This window comes from Dermacentor variabilis, chromosome 8, assembly GCF_050947875.1.
Source record: "Dermacentor variabilis isolate Ectoservices chromosome 8, ASM5094787v1, whole genome shotgun sequence".
NCBI lineage: Eukaryota > Metazoa > Arthropoda > Arachnida > Ixodida > Ixodidae > Dermacentor > Dermacentor variabilis.
In genome coordinates this window covers 170,696,280-170,713,670 of record NC_134575.1, presented here as the reverse complement: position 1 = coordinate 170,713,670, position 17,391 = coordinate 170,696,280, and the positions used below count along the sequence as shown (strand labels likewise).

Genomic DNA, 17,391 nt, shown 5'->3' with positions numbered 1-17,391 from the left:
AGGTGGAGAGAAGTAATGAATAAAGGGAAAATTCCACCCGTTCGTAGCAATTGCTACAAAGGAAACCCATACGGGTTCCCCGAAAGAAAAGCCTCATAGTTGAAGAAAAATTCGCCCTGGTCCGGGACTCGATCCCGGGACCACCGCCTTTCCGGGGCAGCCGCTCTACCATCTGAGCTAACCAGGCGGCTAGCAGATGGCAGAGCGAAGTCGAATTTGTCGACAACACGAAGCAAAGGCAAGAGTTTGACGTAGTAGTTCTGCGGAAACCCGCAAGGTGGAGAGAAGTAATGAATAAAGGGAAAATGAGACATCCACCCGTTCGTAGCAATTGCTACAAAGGAAACCCATACGGGTTGCTCGAAAGAAAATCCTCATAGATGAAGAAAAATTCGTCCTGGTCCGGGACCATCGCCTTTCCGGGGCAGCCGCTCTACCATCTGAGCTAACCAGGCGGCTAGCAGATGGCAGAGCGAAGTCGAATTTGTCGACAACACGAAGCAAAGGCAAGAGTTTGACGTAGTAGTTCTGCGGAAACCCGCAAGGTGGAGAGAAGTAATGAATAAAGGGCAAATGAGACATCCACCCCTTCGTAGCAATTGCTACAAAGGAAACCCATACGGGTTCCTCGAAAGAAAAGCCTCGTAGTTGAAGAAAAATTCGTCCTGGTCCGGGACTCGAACCCGGGACCATCGCCTTTCCGGGGCAGCCGCTCTACCATCTGAGCTAACCAGGCGGCTAGCAGATGGCAGAGCGAAGTCGAATTTGTCGACAACACGAAGCAAAGGCAAGAGTTTGACGTAGTAGTTCTGCGGAAACCCGCAAGGCGGAGAGAAGTAATGAATAAAGGGAAAATGGGACATCCACCCGTTCGTAGCAATTGCTACAAAGGAAACCCATACGGGTTCCTCGAAAGAAAAGCCTCATAGTTGAAGAAAAATTCGTCCTGGTCCGGGACTCGAACCCGGGACCACCGCCTTTCCGGGGCAGCCGCTCTACCATCTGAGCTAACCAGGTGGCTAGCAGATGGCAGAGCGAAGTAGAATTTGTCGACAACACGAAGCAAAGGCAGGACTTTGACGTAGTAGTTCTGCGGAAACCCGCAAGGTGGAGAGAAGTAATGAATAAAAGGAAAATTAGACATCCACCCGTTCGTAGCAATTGCTACAAAGGAAACCCATACGGGTTCCTCGAAACAAAAGCCTCATTGTTGAAGAAAAATTCGTCCTGGTCCGGGACTCGAGCCCGGGACCACCGCCTTTGCGGGGCAGCCGCTATACCATCTGAGCTAACCAGGCGGCTAGCAGATGGCAGAGCGAAGTCGAATTTGTCGACAACACGAAGCAAAGGCAAGAGTTTGACGTAGCAGTTCTGCGTAAACCCGCAAGGTGGAGAGAAGTAATGAATAAAGGGAAAATGAGACATCCACCCGTTCGTAGCAGTTGCTACAAAGGAAACCCATACGGGTTCCTCGAAAGAAAAGCCTTATAGTTGAAGAAATATTCGTCCTGGTCCGGGACTCGAACCCGGGACCACCGCCTTTCCGGGGCAGCCGCTCTACCATCTGAGCTAACCAGGCGGCTAGCAGATGGCAGAGCGAAGTCGAATTTGTCGACAACACGAAGCAAAGGCAAGAGTTTGACGTAGTAGTTCTGCGGAAACCGGCAAGGTGGAGAGAAGTAATGAATAAAGGAAAATTCCACCCGTTCGTAGCAATTGCTACAAAGGAAACCCATACGGGTTCCCCGAAAGAAAAGCCTCATAGTTGAAGAAAAATTCGCCCTGGTCCGGGACTCGATCCCGGGACCACTGCCTTTCCGGGGCAGCCGCTCTACCATCTGAGCTAACCAGGCGGCTAGCATATGGCAGAGCGAAGTCGAATTTGTCGACAACACGAAGCAAAGGTAAGAGTTTGACGTAGTAGTTCTGCGGAAACCCGCAAGGTGGAGAGAAGTAATGAATAAAGGGAAAATGAGACATCCACCCGTTCGTAGCAATTGCTACAAAGGAAACCCATGCGGGTTGCTCGAAAGAAAATCCTCATAGATGAAGAAAAATTCGTCCTGGTCCGGGACCATCGCCTTTCCGGGGCAGCCGCTCTACCATCTGAGCTAACCAGGCGGCTAGCAGATGGCAGAGCGAAGTCGAATTTGTCGACAACACGAAGCAAAGGCAAGAGTTTGACGTAGTAGTTCTGCGGAAACCCGCAAGGCGGAGAGAAGTAATGAATAAAGGGAAAATGGGACATCCACCCGTTCGTAGCAATTGCTACAAAGGAAACCCATACGGGTTCCTCGAAAGAAAAGCCTCATAGTGGAAGAAAAATTCGTCATGGTCCGGGACTCGAACCCGGGACCACCGCCTTTCCGGGGCAGCCGCTCTACCATCTGAGCTAACCAGGTGGCTAGCAGATGGCAGAGCGAAGTAGAACTTGTCGACAACACGAAGCAAAGGCAGGACTTTGACGTAGTAGTTCTGCGGAAACCCGCAAGGTGGAGAGAAGTAATGAATAAAAGGAAAATGAGACATCCACCCATTCGTAGCAATTGCTACAAAGGAAACCCATACGGGTTCCTCGAAACAAAAGCCTCATTGTTGAAGAAAAATCCGTCCTGGTCCGGGACTCGAGCCCGGGACCACCGCCTTTGCGGGGCAGTGCTATACCATCTGAGCTAACCAGGCGGATAGCAGATGGCAGAGCGAAGTCGAATTTGTCGACAACACGAAGCAAAGGCAAGAGTTTGACGTAGCAGTTCTGCGTAAACCCGCAAGGTGGAGAGAAGTAATGAATAAAGGGAAAATGAGACATCCACCCGTTCGTAGCAGTTGCTACAAAGGAAACCCATACGGGTTCCTCGAAAGAAAAGCCTTATAGTTGAAGAAATATTCGTCCTGGTCCAGGACTCGAACCCGGGACCACCGCCTTTCCGGGGCAGCCGCTCTACCATCTGAGCTAACCAGGCGGCTAGCAGATGGCAGAGCGAAGTCGAATTTGTCGACAACACGAAGCAAAGGCAAGAGTTTGACGTAGTAGTTCTGCGGAAACCCGCAAGGTGGAGAGAAGTAATGAATAAAGGGAAAATGAGACATCCACCCGTTCGTAGCAATTGCTACAAAGGAAACCCATGCGGGTTGCTCGAAAGAAAATCCTCATAGATGAAGAAAAATTCGTCCTGGTCCGGGACCATCGCCTTTCCGGGGCAGCCGCTCTACCATCTGAGCTAACCAGGCGGCTAGCAGATGGCAGAGCGAAGTCGAATTTGTCGACAACACGAAGCAAAGGCAAGAGTTTGACGTAGTAGTTCTGCGGAAACCCGCAAGGCGGAGAGAAGTAATGAATAAAGGGAAAATGAGACATCCACCCGTTCGTAGCAATTGCTACAAAGGAAACCCATACGGGTTCCTCGAAAGAAAAGCCTCATAGTTGAAGAAAAATTCGTCCTGGTCCGGGACTCGAACCCGGGACCACCGCCTTTCCGGGGCAGCCGCTCTACCATCTGAGCTAACCAGGTGGCTAGCAGATGGCAGAGCGAAGTAGAATTTGTCGACAACACGAAGCAAAGGCAGGACTTTGACGTAGTAGTTCTGCGGAAACCCGCAAGGTGGAGAGAAGTAATGAATAAAAGGAAAATGAGACATCCACCCGTTCGTAGCAATTGCTACAAAGGAAACCCATACGGGTTCCTCGAAACAAAAGCCTCATTGTTGAAGAAAAATTCGTCCTGGTCCGGGACTCGAGCCCGGGACCACCGCCTTTGCGGGGCAGCCGCTATACCATCTGAGCTAACCAGGCGGCTAGCAGATGGCAGAGCGAAGTCGAATTTGTCGACAACACGAAGCAAAGGCAAGAGTTTGACGTAGCAGTTCTGCGTAAACCCGCAAGGTGGAGAGAAGTAATGAATGAAGGGAAAATGAGACATCCACCCGTTCGTAGCAGTTGCTACAAAGGAAACCCATACGGGTTCCTCGAAAGAAAAGCCTTATAGTTGAAGAAATATTCGTCCTGGTCCGGGACTCGAACCCGGGACCACCGCCTTTCCGGGGCAGCCGCTCTACCATCTGAGCTAACCAGGCGGCTAGCAGATGGCAGAGCGAAGTCGAATTTGTCGACAACACGAAGCAAAGGCAAGAGTTTGACGTAGTTGTTCTGCGGAAACCCGCAAGGTGGAGAGAAGTAATGAATAAAGGAAAATTCCACCCGTTCGTAGCAATTGCTACAAAGGAAACCCATACGGGTTCCCCGAAAGAAAAGCCTCATAGTTGAAGAAAAATTCGCCCTGGTCCGGGACTCGATCCCGGGACCACTGCCTTTCCGGGGCAGCCGCTCTACCATCTGAGCTAACCAGGCGGCTAGCATATGGCAGAGCGAAGTCGAATTTGTCGACAACACGAAGCAAAGGCAAGAGTTTGACGTAGTAGTTCTGCGGAAACCCGCAAGGTGGAGAGAAGTAATGAATAAAGGGAAAATGAGACATCCACCCGTTCGTAGCAATTGCTACAAAGGAAACCCATGCGGGTTGCTCGAAAGAAAATCCTCATAGATGAAGAAAAATTCGTCCTGGTCCGGGACCATCGCCTTTCCGGGGCAGCCGCTCTACCATCTGAGCTAACCAGGCGGCTAGCAGATGGCAGAGCGAAGTCGAATTTGTCGACAACACGAAGCAAAGGCAAGAGTTTGACGTAGTAGTTCTGCGGAAACCCGCAAGGTGGAGAGAAGTAATGAATAAAGGGAAAATGAGACATCCACCCGTTCGTAGCAATTGCTACAAAGGAAACCCATACGGGTTCCTCGAAAGAAAAGCCTCATAGTTGAAGAAAAATTCGTCCTGGTCCGGGACTCGAACCAGGGACCATCGCCTTTCCGGGGCAGCCGCTCTACCATCTGAGCTAGCCAGGCGGCTAGCAGATGGCAGAGCGAAGTCGAATTTGTCGACAACACGAAGCAAAGGCAAGAGTTTGACGTAGTAGTTCTGCGGAAACCCGCAAGGTGGAGAGAAGTAATGAATAAAGGGAAAATGAGACATCCACCCGTTCGTAGCAGTTGCTACAAAGGAAACCCATACGGGTTCCTCGAAAGAAAAGCCTTATAGTTGAAGAAAAATTCGTCCTGGTCCTGGACACGAACCCGGGACCACCGCCTTTCCGGGGCAGCCGCTCTACCATCTGAGCTAACCAGGTGGCTAGCAGATGGCAGAGCGAAGTAGAATTTGTCGACAACACGAAGCAAAGGCAGGACTTTGACGTAGTAGTTCTGCGGAAACCCGCAAGGTGGAGAGAAGTAATGAATAAAAGGAAAATGAGACATCCACCCGTTCGTAGCAATTGCTACAAAGGAAACCCATACGGGTTCCTCGAAACAAAAGCCTCGTAGTTGAAGAAAAATTCGTCCTGGTCCGGGACTCGAACCCGGGACCATCGCCTTTGCGGGGCAGCCGCTATACCATCTGAGCTAACCAGGCGGCTAGCAGATGGCAGAGCGAAGTCGAATTTGTCGACAACACGAAGCAAAGGCAAGAGTTTGACGTAGTAGTTCTGCGGAAACCCGCAAGGCGGAGAGAAGTAATGAATAAAGGGAAAATGAGACATCCACCCGTTCGTAGCAATTGCTACAAAGGAAACCCATACGGGTTCCTCGAAAGAAAAGCCTCATAGTTGAAGAAAAATTCGTCCTGGTCCGGGACTCGAACCCGGGACCACCGCCTTTCCGGGGCAGCCGCTCTACCATCTGAGCTAACCAGGCGGCTAGCAGATGGCAGAGCGAAGTCGAATTTGTCGACAACACGAAGCAAAGGCAAGAGTTTGACGTAGTTGTTCTGCGGAAACCCGCAAGGTGGAGAGAAGTAATGAATAAAGGAAAATTCCACCCGTTCGTAGCAATTGCTACAAAGGAAACCCATACGGGTTCCCCGAAAGAAAAGCCTCATAGTTGAAGAAAAATTTGCCCTGGTCCGGGACTCGATCCCGGGACCACTGCCTTTCCGGGGCAGCCGCTCTACCATCTGAGCTAACAAGGCGGCTAGCATATGGCAGAGCGAAGTCGAATTTGTCGACAACACGAAGCAAAGGCAAGAGTTTGACGTAGTAGTTCTGCGGAAACCCGCAAGGTGGAGAGAAGTAATGAATAAAGGGAAAATGAGAAATCCACCCGTTCGTAGCAATTGCTACAAAGGAAACCCATGCGGGTTGCTCGAAAGAAAATCCTCATAGATGAAGAAAAATTCGTCCTGGTCCGGGACCATCGCCTTTCCGGGGCAGCCGCTCTACCATCTGAGCTAACCAGGCGGCTAGCAGATGGCAGAGCGAAGTCGAATTTGTCGACAACACGAAGCAAAGGCAAGAGTTTGACGTAGTAGTTCTGCGGAAACCCGCAAGGTGGAGAGAAGTAATGAATAAAGGGAAAATGAGACATCCACCCGTTCGTAGCAATTGCTACAAAGGAAACCCATACGGGTTCCTCGAAAGAAAAGCCTCATAGTTGAAGAAAAATTCGTCCTGGTCCGGGACTCGAACCAGGGACCATCGCCTTTCCGGGGCAGCCGCTCTACCATCTGAGCTAGCCAGGCGGCTAGCAGATGGCAGAGCGAAGTCGAATTTGTCGACAACACGAAGCAAAGGCAAGAGTTTGACGTAGTAGTTCTGCGGAAACCCGCAAGGTGGAGAGAAGTAAAGAATAAAGGGAAAATGAGACATCCACCCGTTCGTAGCAGTTGCTACAAAGGAAACCCATACGGGTTCCTCGAAAGAAAAGCCTTATAGTTGAAGAAAAATTCGTCCTGGTCCTGGACACGAACCCGGGACCACCGCCTTTCCGGGGCAGCCGCTCTACCATCTGAGCTAACCAGGTGGCTAGCAGATGGCAGAGCGAAGAAGAATTTGTCGACAACACGAAGCAAAGGCAGGACTTTGACGTAGTAGTTCTGCGGAAACCCGCAAGGTGGAGAGAAGTAATGAATAAAAGGAAAATGAGACATCCACCCGTTCGTAGCAATTGCTACAAAGGAAACCCATACGGGTTCCTCGAAACAAAAGCCTCGTAGTTGAAGAAAAATTCGTCCTGGTCCGGGACTCGAACCCGGGACCATCGCCTTTGCGGGGCAGCCGCTATACCATCTGAGCTAACCAGGCGGCTAGCAGATGGCAGAGCGAAGTCGAATTTGTCGACAACACGAAGCAAAGGCAAGAGTTTGACGTAGTAGTTCTGCGGAAACCCGCAAGGCGGAGAGAAGTAATGAATAAAGGGAAAATGAGACATCCACCCGTTCGTAGCAATTGCTACAAAGGAAACCCATACGGGTTCCTCGAAAGAAAAGCCTCATAGTTGAAGAAAAATTCGTCCTGGTCCGGGACTCGAACCCGGGACCACCGCCTTTCCGGGGCAGCCGCTCTACCATCTGAGCTAACCAGGTGGCTAGCAGATGGCAGAGCGAAGTAGAATTTGTCGACAACACGAAGCAAAGGCAAGAGTTTGACGTAGTAGTTCTGCGGAAACCCGCAAGGTGGAGAGAAGTAATGAATAAAGGGAAAATGAGACATCCACCCGTTCGTAGCAATTGCTACAAAGGAAACCCATGCGGGTTGCTCGAAAGAAAATCCTCATAGATGAAGAAAAATTCGTCCTGGTCCGGGACCATCGCCTTTCCGGGGCAGCCGCTCTACCATCTGAGCTAACCAGGCGGCTAGCAGATGGCAGAGCGAAGTCGAATTTGTCGACAACACGAAGCAAAGGCAAGAGTTTGACGTAGTAGTTCTGCGGAAACCCGCAAGGTGGAGAGAAGTAATGAATAAAGGGAAAATGAGACATCCACCCGTTCGTAGCAATTGCTACAAAGGAAACCCATACGGGTTCCTCGAAAGAAAAGCCTCATAGTTGAAGAAAAATTCGTCCTGGTCCGGGACTCGAACCCGGGACCACCGCCTTTCCGGGGCAGCCGCTCTACCATCTGAGCTAACCAGGCGGCTAGCAGATGGCAGAGCGAAGTCGAATTTGTCGACAACACGAAGCAAAGGCAAGAGTTTGACGTAGTTGTTCTGCGGAAACCCGCAAGGTGGAGAGAAGTAATGAATAAAGGAAAATTCCACCCGTTCGTAGCAATTGCTACAAAGGAAACCCATACGGGTTCCCCGAAAGAAAAGCCTCATAGTTGAAGAAAAATTTGCCCTGGTCCGGGACTCGATCCCGGGACCACTGCCTTTCCGGGGCAGCCGCTCTACCATCTGAGCTAACAAGGCGGCTAGCATATGGCAGAGCGAAGTCGAATTTGTCGACAACACGAAGCAAAGGCAAGAGTTTGACGTAGTAGTTCTGCGGAAACCCGCAAGGTGGAGAGAAGTAATGAATAAAGGGAAAATGAGAAATCCACCCGTTCGTAGCAATTGCTACAAAGGAAACCCATGCGGGTTGCTCGAAAGAAAATCCTCATAGATGAAGAAAAATTCGTCCTGGTCCGGGACCATCGCCTTTCCGGGGCAGCCGCTCTACCATCTGAGCTAACCAGGCGGCTAGCAGATGGCAGAGCGAAGTCGAATTTGTCGACAACACGAAGCAAAGGCAAGAGTTTGACGTAGTAGTTCTGCGGAAACCCGCAAGGTGGAGAGAAGTAATGAATAAAGGGAAAATGAGACATCCACCCGTTCGTAGCAATTGCTACAAAGGAAACCCATACGGGTTCCTCGAAAGAAAAGCCTCATAGTTGAAGAAAAATTCGTCCTGGTCCGGGACTCGAACCAGGGACCATCGCCTTTCCGGGGCAGCCGCTCTACCATCTGAGCTAGCCAGGCGGCTAGCAGATGGCAGAGCGAAGTCGAATTTGTCGACAACACGAAGCAAAGGCAAGAGTTTGACGTAGTAGTTCTGCGGAAACCCGCAAGGTGGAGAGAAGTAAAGAATAAAGGGAAAATGAGACATCCACCCGTTCGTAGCAGTTGCTACAAAGGAAACCCATACGGGTTCCTCGAAAGAAAAGCCTTATAGTTGAAGAAAAATTCGTCCTGGTCCTGGACACGAACCCGGGACCACCGCCTTTCCGGGGCAGCCGCTCTACCATCTGAGCTAACCAGGTGGCTAGCAGATGGCAGAGCGAAGAAGAATTTGTCGACAACACGAAGCAAAGGCAGGACTTTGACGTAGTAGTTCTGCGGAAACCCGCAAGGTGGAGAGAAGTAATGAATAAAAGGAAAATGAGACATCCACCCGTTCGTAGCAATTGCTACAAAGGAAACCCATACGGGTTCCTCGAAACAAAAGCCTCGTAGTTGAAGAAAAATTCGTCCTGGTCCGGGACTCGAACCCGGGACCATCGCCTTTGCGGGGCAGCCGCTATACCATCTGAGCTAACCAGGCGGCTAGCAGATGGCAGAGCGAAGTCGAATTTGTCGACAACACGAAGCAAAGGCAAGAGTTTGACGTAGTAGTTCTGCGGAAACCCGCAAGGCGGAGAGAAGTAATGAATAAAGGGAAAATGAGACATCCACCCGTTCGTAGCAATTGCTACAAAGGAAACCCATACGGGTTCCTCGAAAGAAAAGCCTCATAGTTGAAGAAAAATTCGTCCTGGTCCGGGACTCGAACCCGGGACCACCGCCTTTCCGGGGCAGCCGCTCTACCATCTGAGCTAACCAGGTGGCTAGCAGATGGCAGAGCGAAGTAGAATTTGTCGACAACACGAAGCAAAGGCAAGAGTTTGACGTAGTAGTTCTGCGGAAACCCGCAAGGTGGAGAGAAGTAATGAATAAAGGGAAAATGAGACATCCACCCGTTCGTAGCAATTGCTACAAAGGAAACCCATGCGGGTTGCTCGAAAGAAAATCCTCATAGATGAAGAAAAATTCGTCCTGGTCCGGGACCATCGCCTTTCCGGGGCAGCCGCTCTACCATCTGAGCTAACCAGGCGGCTAGCAGATGGCAGAGCGAAGTCGAATTTGTCGACAACACGAAGCAAAGGCAAGAGTTTGACGTAGTAGTTCTGCGGAAACCCGCAAGGTGGAGAGAAGTAATGAATAAAGGGAAAATGAGACATCCACCCGTTCGTAGCAATTGCTACAAAGGAAACCCATACGGGTTCCTCGAAAGAAAAGCCTCATAGTTGAAGAAAAATTCGTCCTGGTCCGGGACTCGAACCAGGGACCATCGCCTTTCCGGGGCAGCCGCTCTACCATCTGAGCTAGCCAGGCGGCTAGCAGATGGCAGAGCGAAGTCGAATTTGTCGACAACACGAAGCAAAGGCAAGAGTTTGACGTAGTAGTTCTGCGGAAACCCGCAAGGTGGAGAGAAGTAATGAATAAAGGGAAAATGAGGCATCCACCCGTTCGTAGCAGTTGCTACAAAGGAAACCCATACGGGTTCCTCGAAAGAAAAGCCTTATAGTTGAAGAAAAATTCGTCCTGGTCCTGGACACGAACCCGGGACCACCGCCTTTCCGGGGCAGCCGCTCTACCATCTGAGCTAACCAGGTGGCTAGCAGATGGCAGAGCGAAGTAGAATTTGTCGACAACACGAAGCAAAGGCAGGACTTTGACGTAGTAGTTCTGCGGAAACCCGCAAGGTGGAGAGAAGTAATGAATAAAAGGAAAATGAGACATCCACCCGTTTGTAGCAATTGCTACAAAGGAAACCCATACGGGTTCCTCGAAACAAAAGCCTCATAGTTGAAGAAAAATTCGTCCTGGTCCGGGACTCGAGCCCGGGACCACCGCCTTTGCGGGGCAGCCGCTATACCATCTGAGCTAACCAGGCGGCTAGCAGATGGCAGAGCGAAGTCGAATTTGTCGACAACACGAAGCAAACGCAAGAGTTTGACGTAGTAGTTCTGCGGAAACCCGCACGGTGGAGAGAAGTAATGAACAAAGGGAAAATGAGCCATCCACCCGTTCGTAGCAGTTGCTACAAAGGAAACCCATACGGGTTCCTCGAAAGAAAAGCCTTATAGTTGAAGAAAAATTCGTCCTGGTGCTGGACACGAACCCGGGACCACCGCCTTTCCGGGGCAGCCGCTCTACCATCTGAGCTAACCAGGCGGCTAGCAGATGGCAGAGCGAAGTCGAATTTGTCGTCAACACGAAGCAAAGGCAAGAGTTTGACGTAGTAGTTCTGCGGAAACCCGCAAGGTGGAGAGAAGTAATGAATAAATGGAAAATGAAACATCCACCCGTTCGTAGCAATTGCTACAAAGGAAACTCATACGGTTTCCTCGAAAGGAAAGCCTCATAGTTGAAGAAAAATTCATCCTGGTCCGGGACTCGAACCCGGGACCACCGCCTCTCCGGGGCAGCCGCTCTACCATCTGAGCTAACCAGGCGGCTAGCAGATGGCAGAGCGAAGTCGAATTTGTCGACAACACGAAGCAAAGGCAAGAGTTTGACGTAGCAGTTCTGCGTAAACCCGCAAGGTGGAGAGAAGTAATGAATAAAGGGAAAATGAGACATCCACCCGTTCGTAGCAGTTGCTACAAAGGAAACCCATACGGGTTCCTCGAAAGAAAAGCCTTATAGTTGAAGAAAAATTCGTCCTGGTCCTGGACACGAACCCGGGACCACCGCCTTTCCGGGGCAGCCGCTCTACCATCTGAGCTAACCAGGCGGCTAGCAGATGGCAGAGCGAAGTCGAATTTGTCGACAACACGAAGCAAACGCAAGAGTTTGACGTAGTAGTTCTGCGGAAACCCGCAAGGTGGAGAGAAGTAATGAATAAAGGGAAAATGAGCCATCCACCCGTTCGTAGCAATTGCTACAAAGGAAACCCATACGGGTTGCTCGAAACAAAAGCCTCATAGTTGAAGGAAAATTCGTCCTGGTCCGGGACTCGAGCCCGGGACCACCACCTTTGCGGGGCAGCCGCTATACCATCTGAGCTAACCAGGCGGCTAGCAGATGGCAGAGCGAAGTCGAATTTGTCGACAACACGAAGCAAAGGCAAGAGTTTGACGTAGTAGTTCTGCGGAAACCCGCAAGGTGGAGAGAAGTAATGAATAAAGGGAAAATGAGACATCCACCCGTTCGTAGCAATTGCTACAAAGGAAACCCATACGGGTTGCTCGAAAGAAAATCCTCATAGATGAAGAAAAATTCGTCCTGGTCCGGGACCATCGCCTTTCCGGGGCAGCCGCTCTACCATCTGAGCTAACCAGGCGGCTAGCAGATGGCAGAGCGAAGTCGAATTTGTCGACAACACGAAGCAAAGGCAAGAGTTTGACGTAGTAGTTCTGCGGAAACACGCAAGGTGGAGAGAAGTAATGAATAAAGGGAAAATGAGACATCCACCCGTTCGTAGCAATTGCTACAAAGGAAACCCATACGGGTTGCTCGAAACAAAAGCCTCATAGTTGAAGGAAAATTCGTCGTGGTCCGGGACTCGAGCCCGGGACCACCGCCTTTGCGGGGCAGCCTCTATACCATCTGAGCTAACCAGGCGGCTAGCAGATGGCAGAGCGAAGTCGAATTTGTCGACAACACGAAGCAAACGCAAGAGTTTGACGTAGTAGTTCTGCGGAAACCCGCAAGGTGGAGAGAAGTAATGAACAAAGGGAAAATGAGACATCCACCCGTTCGTAGCAATTGCTACAAAGGAAACCCATACGGGTTCCTCGAAAGAAAAGCCTCTAAGTTCAAGAAAAATTCGTCCTGGTCCGGGACTCGAACCCGGGACCACCGCCTTTCCGGGACAGCCGCTCTACCATCTGAGCTAACCAGGCGGCTAGCAGATGGCAGAGCGAAGTCGAATTTGTCGACAACACGAAGCAAAGGCAAGAGTTTGACGTAGCAGTTCTGCGTAAACCCGCAAGGTGGAGAGAAGTAATGAATAAAGGGAAAATGAGACATCCACCCGTTCGTAGCAGTTGCTACAAAGGAAACCCATACGGGTTCCTCGAAAGAAAAGCCTTATAGTTGAAGAAAAATTCGTCCTGGTCCTGGACACGAACCCGGGACCACCGCCTTTCCGGGGCAGCCGCTCTACCATCTGAGCTAACCAGGTGGCTAGCAGATGGCAGTGCGAAGTAGAATTTGTCGACAACACGAAGCAAAGGCAGGACTTTGACGTAGTAGTTCTGCGGAAACCCGCAAGGTGGAGAGAAGTAATGAATAAAAGGAAAATGAGACATCCACCCGTTCGTAGCAATTGCTACAAAGGAAACCCATACGGGTTCCTCGAAAGAAAAGCCTCATAGTTGAAGAAATATTCGTCCTGGTCCGGGACTCGAACCTGGGACCACCGCCTTTCCGGGGCAGCCGCTCTACCATCTGAGCTAACCAGGCGGCTAGCAGATGGCAGAGCGAAGTCGAATTTGTCGACAACACGAAGCAAAGGTAAGAGTTTGACGTAGTAGTTCTGCGGAAACCCGCAAGGTCGAGAGAAGTAATGAATAAAGGGAAAATTCCACCCGTTCGTAGCAATTGCTACAAAGGAAACCCATACGGGTTCCCCGAAAGAAAAGCCTCATAGTTGAAGAAAAATTCGCCCTGGTCCGGGACTCGATCCCGGGACCACCGCCTTTCCGGGGCAGCCGCTCTACCATCTGAGCTAACCAGGCGGCTAGCAGATGGCAGAGCGAAGTCGAATTTGTCGACAACACGAAGGAAAGGCAAGAGTTTGACGTAGTAGTTCTGCGGAAACCCGCAAGGTGGAGAGAAGTAATGAATAAAGGGAAAATGAGACATCCACCCGTTCGTAGCAATTGCTACAAAGGAAACCCATACGGGTTGCTCGAAAGAAAATACTCATAGATGAAGAAAAATTCGTCCTGGTCCGGGACCATCGCCTTTCCGGGGCAGCCGCTCTACCATCTGAGCTAACCAGGCGGCTAGCAGATGGCAGAGCGAAGTCGAATTTGTCGACAACACGAAGCAAAGGCAAGAGTTTGACGTAGTAGTTCTGCGGAAACCCGCAAGGTGGAGAGAAGTAATGAATAAAGGGCAAAAGAGACATCCACCCCTTCGTAGCAATTGCTACAAAGGAAACCCATACGGGTTCCTCGAAAGAAAAGCCTCGTAGTTGAAGTAAAATTCGTCCTGGTCCGGGACTCGAACCCGGGACCATCGCCTTTCCGGGGCAGCCGCTCTACCATCTCAGCTAACCAGGCGGCTAGCAGATGGCAGAGCGAAGTCGAATTTGTCGACAACACGAAGCAAAGGCAAGAGTTTGAGGTAGTAGTTCTGCGGAAACCCGCAAGGTGGAGAGAAGTAATGAATAAAGGGAAAATGAGCATCCACCCGTTCGTAGCAATTGCTACAAAGGAAACCCATACGGGTTCCTCGAAAGAAAAGCCTCATAGTTGAAGAAAAATTCGTCCTGGTCCGGGACTGGAACCCGGGACCATCGCCTTTCCGGGGCAGCCGCTCTACCATCTGAGCTAGCCAGGCGGATAGCAGATGGCAGAGCGAAGTCGAATTTGTCGACAACACGAAGGAAACGCAAGAGTTTGACGTAGTAGTTCTGCGGAAACCCGCAAGGTGCAGAGAAGTAATGAACAAAGGGAAAATGAGACATCCACCCGTTCGTAGCAATTGCTACAAAGGAAACCCATACGGGTTCCTCGAAAGAAAAGCCTCATAGTTCAAGAAAAATTCGTCCTGGTCTGGGACTCGAACCCGGGACCACCGCCTTTCCGGGGCAGCCGCTCTACCATCTGAGCTAACCAGGCGGCTAGCAGATGGCAGAGCGAAGTCGAATTTGTCGACAACACGAAGCAAAGGCAAGAGTTTGACGTAGCAGTTCTGCGTAAACCCGCAAGGTGGAGAGAAGTAATGAATAAAGGGAAAATGAGACATCCACCCGTTCGTAGCAGTTGCTACAAAGGAAACCCATACGGGTTCCTCGAAAGAAAAGCCTTATAGTTGAAGAAAAATTCGTCCTGGTCCTGGACACGAACCCGGGACCACCGCCTTTCCGGGGCAGCCGCTCTACCATCTGAGCTAACCAGGCGGCTAGCAGATGGCAGAGCGAAGTAGAATTTGTCGACAACACGAAGCAAAGGCAGGACTTTGACGTAGTAGTTCTGCGGAAACCCGCAAGGTGGAGAGAAGTAATGAATAAAAGGAAAATTCCACCCGTTCGTAGCAATTGCTACAAAGGAAACCCATACGGGTTCCCCGAAAGAAAAGCCTCATAGTTGAAGAAAAATTCGTCCTTTTCCGGGACTCGATCCCGGGACCACCGCCTTTCCGGGGCAGCCGCTCTACCATCTGAGCTAACCAGGCGGCTAGCAGATGGCAGAGCGAAGTCGAATTTGTCGACAACACGAAGCAAAGGCAAGAGTTTGACGTAGTAGTTCTGCGGAAACCCGCAAGGTGGAGAGAAGTAATGAATAAAGGGAAATTGAGACATCCACCCGTTCGTAGCAATTGCTACAAAGGAAACCCATACGGGTTCCTCGAAAGAAAAGCCTTATAGTTGAAGAAAAATTCGTCCTGGTCCGGGACTCGAGCCCGGGACCACCGCCTTTGCAGGGCAGCCGCTATACCATCTGAGCTAACCAGGCGGCTAGCAGATGGCAGAGCGAAGTCGAATTTGTCGACAACACGAAGCAAAGGCAAGAGTTTGACGTAGCAGTTCTGCGTAAACCCGCAAGGTGGAGAGAAGTAATGAATAAAGGGAAAATGAGACATCCACCCGTTCGTAGCAGTTGCTACAAAGGAAATCCATACGGGTTCCTCGAAAGAAAAGCCTTATAGTTGAAGAAAAATTCGTCCTGGTCCTGGACACGAACCCGGGACCACCACCTTTCCGGGGCAGCCGCTCTACCATCTGAGCTAACCAGGCGGCTAGCAGATGGCAGAGCGAAGTAGAATTTGTCGACAACACGAAGCAAAGGCAGGACTTTGACGTAGTAGTTCTGCGGAAACCCGCAAGGTGGAGAGAAGTAATGAATAAAAGGAAAATTCCACCCGTTCGTAGCAATTGCTACAAAGGAAACCCATACGGGTTCCCCGAAAGAAAAGCCTCATAGTTGAAGAAAAATTCGTCCTTTTCCGGGACTCGATCCCGGGACCACCGCCTTTCCGGGGCAGCCGCTCTACCATCTGAGCTAACCAGGCGGCTAGCAGATGGCAGAGCGAAGTCGAATTTGTCGACAACACGAAGCAAAGGCAAGAGTTTGACGTAGTAGTTCTGCGGAAACCCGCAAGGTGGAGAGAAGTAATGAATAAAGGGAAAATGAGACATCCACCCGTTCGTAGCAATTGCTACAAAGGAAACCCATACGGGTTCCTCGAAAGAAAAGCCTTATAGTTGAAGAAAAATTCGTCCTGGTCCGGGACTCGAGCCCGGGACCACCGCCTTTGCAGGGCAGCCGCTATACCATCTGAGCTAACCAGGCGGCTATCAGATGGCAGAGCGAAGTCGAATTTGTCGACAACACGAAGGAAACGCAAGAGTTTGACGTAGTAGTTCTGCGGAAACCCGCAAGATGCAGAGAAGTAATGAACAAAGGGAAAATGAGACATCCACCCGTTCGTAGCAATTGCTACAAACGAAACCCATACGGGTTCCTCGAAAGAAAAGCCTCATAGTTCAAGAAAAATTCGTCCTGGTCTGGGACTCGAACCCGGGACCACCGCCTTTCCGGGGCAGCCGCTCTACCATCTGAGCTAACCAGGCGGCTAGCAGATGGCAGAGCGAAGTCGAATTTGTCGACAACACGAAGCAAAGGCAAGAGTTTGACGTAGCAGTTCTGCGTAAACCCGCAAGGTGGAGAGAAGTAATGAATAAAGGGAAAATGAGACATCCACCCGTTCGTAGCAGTTGCTACAAAGGAAACCCATACGGGTTCCTCGAAAGAAAAGCCTTATAGTAGAAGAAAAATTCGTCCTGGTCCTGGACACGAACCCGGGACCACCGCCTTTCCGGGGCAGCCGCTCTACCATCTGAGCTAACCAGGCGGCTAGCAGATGGCAGAGCGAAGTCGAATTTGTCGACAACACGAAGCAAAGGCAAGAGTTTGACGTAGCAGTTCTGCGTAAACCCGCAAGGTGGAGAGAAGTAATGAATAAAGGGAAAATGAGATTTCCACCCGTTCGTAGCAGTTGCTACAAAGGAAACCCATACGGGTTCCTCGAAAGAAAAGCCTTATAGTTGAAGAAAAATTCGTCCTGGTCCTGGACACGAACCCGGGACCACCGCCTTTCCGGGGCAGCCGCTCTACCATCTGAGCTAACCAGGCGGCTAGCAGATGGCAGAGCGAAGTAGAATTTGTCGACAACACGAAGCAAAGGCAGGACTTTGACGTAGTAGTTCTGCGGAAACCCGCAAGGTGGAGAGAAGTAATGAATAAAAGGAAAATTCCACCCGTTCGTAGCAATTGCTACAAAGGAAACCCATACGGGTTCCCCGAAAGAAAAGCCTCAAAGTTGAAGAAAAATTCGTCCTTTTCCGGGACTCGATCCCGGGACCACCGCCTTTCC

The 17,391-nt window shown here is 50.7% G+C and overlaps 6 non-coding genes across 6 annotated transcripts; all 6 read right to left on the bottom strand.

Annotated features, from left to right (window-relative positions):
* Positions 1 to 1,504: 1,504 nt before the first annotated feature.
* On the bottom strand, positions 1,505 to 1,579 carry TRNAS-GGA (transfer RNA serine (anticodon GGA)). Its single transcript has one exon. It is a non-coding gene; the product is annotated as a tRNA-Ser (tRNA).
* A 2,420-nt stretch (positions 1,580 to 3,999) lies between these two features.
* On the bottom strand, positions 4,000 to 4,074 carry TRNAS-GGA (transfer RNA serine (anticodon GGA)). Its single transcript has one exon. It is a non-coding gene; the product is annotated as a tRNA-Ser (tRNA).
* A 1,591-nt stretch (positions 4,075 to 5,665) lies between these two features.
* TRNAS-GGA (transfer RNA serine (anticodon GGA)) lies at positions 5,666 to 5,740 on the bottom strand. Its single transcript has one exon. It is a non-coding gene; the product is annotated as a tRNA-Ser (tRNA).
* A 199-nt stretch (positions 5,741 to 5,939) lies between these two features.
* On the bottom strand, positions 5,940 to 6,014 carry TRNAS-GGA (transfer RNA serine (anticodon GGA)). The gene has a single exon. It is a non-coding gene; the product is annotated as a tRNA-Ser (tRNA).
* Positions 6,015 to 7,880: 1,866 nt separating this feature from the next.
* TRNAS-GGA (transfer RNA serine (anticodon GGA)) lies at positions 7,881 to 7,955 on the bottom strand. Its single transcript has one exon. It is a non-coding gene; the product is annotated as a tRNA-Ser (tRNA).
* Positions 7,956 to 8,154: 199 nt separating this feature from the next.
* TRNAS-GGA (transfer RNA serine (anticodon GGA)) lies at positions 8,155 to 8,229 on the bottom strand. The gene has a single exon. It is a non-coding gene; the product is annotated as a tRNA-Ser (tRNA).
* Positions 8,230 to 17,391: the final 9,162 nt, after the last annotated feature.